Consider the following 5,665-nt stretch of genomic DNA (forward strand, 5'->3'; position numbering starts at 1 on the left):
TGACTCCATAGCCCATAACAACAGCATTGCAACTTGACACACATATCGCTTTACTCACAGTTGTGGAGTTTATTAGAGAAGTATGTTGGGGAGTAGGAGGCAAAGGATTTCACACAGTAAAAATCCAGGTTTAATCCAGAAGCCCTAAGTCAAATTAACCACAATATTCCTCAATTATGTCAGACACAACAAATGAAAGAAAGTCCAAGTTCAGTCCAGTAACTTAAATGCGAGAAGCCGCTGGTATCGGTATCCTCAATCACTTGGTAAGCTTTGTCTCATATTAATCACAAATCAGCTTTCCCTTTAATTGTCCAGCAAGAACTTTTAACTCTAGCTCTATCTCCAGGTCTCTATCAGGCTATGCCTTGCCACAGTCTCTCCACAGTCTGGCAGCTTTTCTCCTCACATTGGTGTCACAGCTGTTGATGACATTGAAGGTGCTGATCAATGGATGAGACCATTTCACAAGAGGGGGCTGAAGAATTGATATAAAAGCCATTTTTAAAATTCCTAACATCACAATTCCTTTAATTCCTTTGAGAAGAATTTTTATTGTTATGTGCTGTCAAGTCGCCTGTGACTCATAGTGATCTTATGTACAGCAGCCCTAAACCCTGCTCTATCCTGTGCCAATCTTATTGTCTCTTATTGTTTACCCCCATAACCCCAGTAGGAATCTTAAAACACTTAATCATATTAATGGAAAATCTATACATACATGAAGAAGCTGTTGTCAGCTTCAGGTAAGGTGTATGTCATAGAGAAATCCTTTTTCCTTATCTATTCAAACTGTTTGCCAAGTAAGTCAAGAAGTTGGACTATATGAGGAAGAATGTGTCATCAGGATTGGAGGAAAATTTATTAACAACCTGTGTTATAAAGATGATATAACCTTGCTTGCAGAAGGTGAAGAAGACTTGAATCACTTACTACAGAAGATAAAGGTTTACACTCTTCAACATGAGTTACTTCTCAATAGGAAGAAAGCAAAAATTTTCCCACTGGATCAAGAGGCATAATATGGTAGATAGAGAAAAGGTTGAAGCTGTCAAGAGTCCATTATACTTGGATCCATAATCAACAGCCCTGGTAGCAGCAGTCAAGAAATCAAAAAACATATTGGGGAAATCTGCTGTCAAAGACTTCTTCAAAGTTCTGAAGAGCAAGGATTTCAGTTTTAACAAAGTCTTAATTCTAACCTGTGATTTCAGTTTTGATCCATGACTACACAATGGTGGGTTATTCTATATGCTTTCCCTAGGCATTGGCTTCGTTTTCGTTTTTCACCATATGGTTTGGATGTTGTTGTAAAATGTCAACAAGTTGACTAAAACTCATAGTCACACAATGAAAAAAACGGATCTGAATCTTAGCCTATCCTCTGTCATCCTCACGATCTCTAATATGGTCAAGACCATTATTATAGTCACTGTGCCCACCCACCTTGTTGGGGATCTTCTGCTTTTTTCTAACCCTTCACAATTCCCAGAATGATGTCCTTTTCCAAAGACCGGCCTCTCCTGACAGCATGCACAAACTACATGGGATGAAATGTCACTATTTTTGCCTCTTAGAAGCACTCTTGTTGCACAATGTTTAAGATAATTTGTTTGTTTGTTTGTTTTCTTGGTAGTCCATGAGATGTTCAGTACTGTTCTCCAGCACCATAATTCAATGATATAGTTTGTTTGTCAGTTATCCTTATTCATTTTCCAACTTTCAGATGCATAGTAAGCAAATGAAAATATCATGACTTGGATCAGGCACTAACATTGCTATACTCTTAGTACTTTGGAACGGTCCTTAGCAGTAGACTTTTCCAAAGCTTTTGATTTTTTTGACTGCTGTAAATGCCAGAACTCTCTAATAACCTAACCCAAGAGTAGCGCCAAAGGCCAGAGAGCTGCACCTTCAGCTTAGCAGCTCAATTCTCTATGGACTAGGCCACCAGAATTCCCCCCAGAAGACCTATGTCTCTTTATTAATATCAGATAAAATAGACTTGGAGGGGAAAAATTGTCATTACAGACAGAGAAGGACATTTTATAATGATAAAGTCATCAATTGATTTTAAAGACAACAATTATACATAAATGTACACCTAAAGACACGGCTATACAATATACAGAATGATAACTGACAAACTTAAATAGATAATTCAATGGTCACTAGAAACTTGAATGTTTTATTTTCACAAATAAATAGAACAAATGAATAAAAGATTGACAAGGAAATAGAAGATTGGCATGGCCCGTGTGCAAGGATGACACAAATTTGTGAAGCGTTCCTGATTTTTGAGTGACTGTTTTAATGGGCTTAGGTGTGTCGGAGATGGTGAGGTTGGCTCAGGACAGAACACGGGTCAGAGCAACCAGACATATGGTAGCTATGAGTTTCAGGAGACTCAATGGCATTAACAACGTATCTAATAGACATTTATAGAACACTCGTTTCAACAGCAGGAGAACACAAATTCTCAAATACACATGGAGTAATCTGAGGGAGTTGGAAGGAGTAGTGGCATCCACTTCCATAATAGCTTGCCTCCGGAAACCCTATGAACCTGGAGAGAGGATGAAAGGCACCCAAGAGTTGAGGACTCTCCTTCATAGGGTCACTATGAGTTGCCTGTGACTCGATGGCACTTAACAACAACAACAACAACAACAACAACAATCTGAGGGCGAGACCATGTGGTATACCAAAAACTCTTAGTAAATGGAAAAAAATTATATTGCATGTATTCACTGAACTTAGCAGAATTCAACTGAGAAATAAAATTTAGGAATATGGAAAATTTAGAATACATTGAAATTAAGCAAATATTCTTTAATAGCTATACAGCATAAGTAACTAAAAATGTCAAGTTGAATTTTATTTTCATAACATGTGGGATTTGCTCAATCTACTGGTTGATTGGAAATCATGACATTTAGAAACAGTTGTTAGTATGTGCCACTGAGTCAAGTGTAACTATGAAAAACACATCTGAATCCGGTGCCATCCTCACAATCTCTGACATACTTAAGCCCTTTGTTGTACTATGTCAATCCATTTAATTGAGGGTCTTCCTGCCTTTTACCGATCTTCTCTTTTCTAAGCATTATGCACCACTCCAAGGAATACCCTCTCCCAGCAACACACCTAAAGTATATTAGATGACAGTTAATCATCTTTGCCTCCAAGCCACACTCTGACTGCGCCTTCTCCAAGATGTATCTGTTTGTTCTTTTTATAGTCCATAGGATACTGGGCACTCTTCTCCAACACCACAGTTCAAAAGCATCAATTGTTCTAGAAAAAAAAGGGGGAAGTAGATGTCCTTCAATTAATCCTAGAAACAGATCTCTGATGTCCTAGTGGATAAGTGTTCAGCTGTGGATGGGAATGTTTTAATTCTCCAACTGTGTCACAGAAGAAAGATGTGGCAATTTACCTCTGTGATGAACACAGCCTAAAATCTCATGATGCAATTCTACTCTGTTTTATTGGGTTAGTTATGAGTCAGAATTCATTCAACAACAACTGGCTTGATTTGGTTTTCTTTTTTGTATTTTGGGCTGTGTGGTATCTGGGTGTCAGGCATGATTTAAAGGTAACGATGTGGAACTACAGTACATTTTCTTTTTAATAATCTGAGTATCATAACAGCTCTGATAGCAAAGGCATATAAGAATGTTCGTGCTTTGAGATGAGGTTCTTCAGAGAGATTAGATTTTCCAAGATCATTGATCTGTCCATGTGTTCTTACAATTCAATGAGTTGCTTGAAGTGGAGCTGGTAGTCAGATCTCTTAAATGTGAGCTTAGTTGTTCTCTTTCTCTACCACTTAGTTCCCTTCATCGTACCCATGAAGGGAGGTACTTCTTTCTAAGGATTCTCATTTCAGCCGTGCAGACTCTCTAAGCAGAGACAACATTTTTCCCTCTGGTCTTTTCAGCAAAGACATCATCTGAGAATTTGCTTGTAGGCATCTGCTACTCTAATGGCTAGGACATAAACATGTTTGAGGGGGAAGGATTTGAGTTGCGTACAATAGTTTGTGATTAATGAATTGTCTTAAGGCTTTTATGTATTCCTCTCCCACTGCTTTGCATGTTAGTCACCCCTTCCCCCCTGAAAAAGCTTTTCTCATTTCAACTGTTCTTATTAATAGAAGTCGCTTTCATTTTCCACAGCCGATTTCCTTTTATTGTCTTTATTGCAATTTAACAGGGAGACAAATGACACAACAAACAGAAGTGAGGGAGCCAGCCCCACCTTTCTTTTGTGTGTTTTTATTAACCTTTATCCACCGTTTAGCTCACAGTATAGGAAATAGACCTTCAGTGTGTGTCAGAAATGAACAAATGACAACAGTCCAGAATAAGAAGTATATTGCCAAGAGGACTGGGGTGGGGGTGGGTGGGAGGCTATTGTGAATCAATGAATGAATATAAAAAAAAGAAAGTGAACTGGGGGAGAAGCAGAGGAGGGAATTGTGCAATCCTGATGAATGAGAATCCAACTTTCCTGCAAACTTTTGTTAAAATTTAAAAAGAAAAGGAAAAGAAATTAATAAATGGACTCAAAATTCAGTGGGAGAACTCTGCAGTAGGGCAGGTTGGTCCCTGAAACAGTATTATTTTTTTCTAAATTTACTTGTGAATTATAATGACAATGATAGTATTGTTGTTGACGTGTACTGTTGGGTCAGTAACCTGCTCATAGGTGACCCTCAGATGCAATATATTGTGTGGAAGGAGATAGCAGATCTTTCATGTGCAGAACAGCTGTTGAATTTAAATGATGTGCCTTTGAGTTGACAGTGCAAATCCTTAGCCCTAAGACACCAGAGTTCCCTAGCACTTACCATAATACACCTATCACATCAAGCATAAAGGAGCTCTGGTGTCTTAGTTACAGAAAGTTGTGCTGCTAATTCCCAGACTGCATGTTTTTGGTGTTTCGAATCCACCAGTGACTTCCTAATAGAAGGATGGACAATTTCTCTCTGTTCCATCTTGGAAACCTGATTGGTGCTCTGAGTCAGACAGAGAGTGACTTTCATGTAGTACCTGCTATGTGCCTAGGTACTCTGTTTTATTTTACGTTATTGCTGTTGTGTAAATAATATTTGAATACATTCATTCTTACAATAAATTTAAACATACAGGGATATTTAGCATAAGGGTTAAAAATAAAATTTGTATCCAATTTATCTCTCTTTCCCCTGATAACCATAGCTTCATTAGATGTTTTTTGTTAACAACAGTCTTAACTGCATGCATGTTTGTGTGTGTGTGTTATGCCTATGTGTCTACTTGTTCATACTGTCTATGTTCTATTTAGAGAGCTCTGGTGGCATAGTTGATAAGGAGTTGCACTGCCAACCCAAGGCTAAGCCTCTCTGGCCGGTCATTCGAGTCCATGAGACAATCAGTGGGAGAAAGATAATCTCATCTTGGACAATTTACAGCCTCAGAAATGCCTAGAGTGTTAGCTACGAATCATTTTTTACTGGTGATGAGTTCACGAGTTGGTCTTTTCTATTTAAATACATACATATGGGTTCATAAAGTCCATATATTACTGTCTGATACTAAAATTTTACTAACACTATGATTTGAAAGTCTTACCCTGACCATTGCCACTTTGTAGGAAATTTGTAGTAATAATAATA

The sequence above is a fragment of the Elephantulus edwardii genome, unplaced genomic scaffold, assembly GCF_000299155.1.
Source record: "Elephantulus edwardii isolate Elephantulus edwardi_28Jun2011 unplaced genomic scaffold, EleEdw1.0 scaffold00076, whole genome shotgun sequence".
In the NCBI taxonomy this organism is placed as follows: domain Eukaryota; kingdom Metazoa; phylum Chordata; class Mammalia; order Macroscelidea; family Macroscelididae; genus Elephantulus; species Elephantulus edwardii.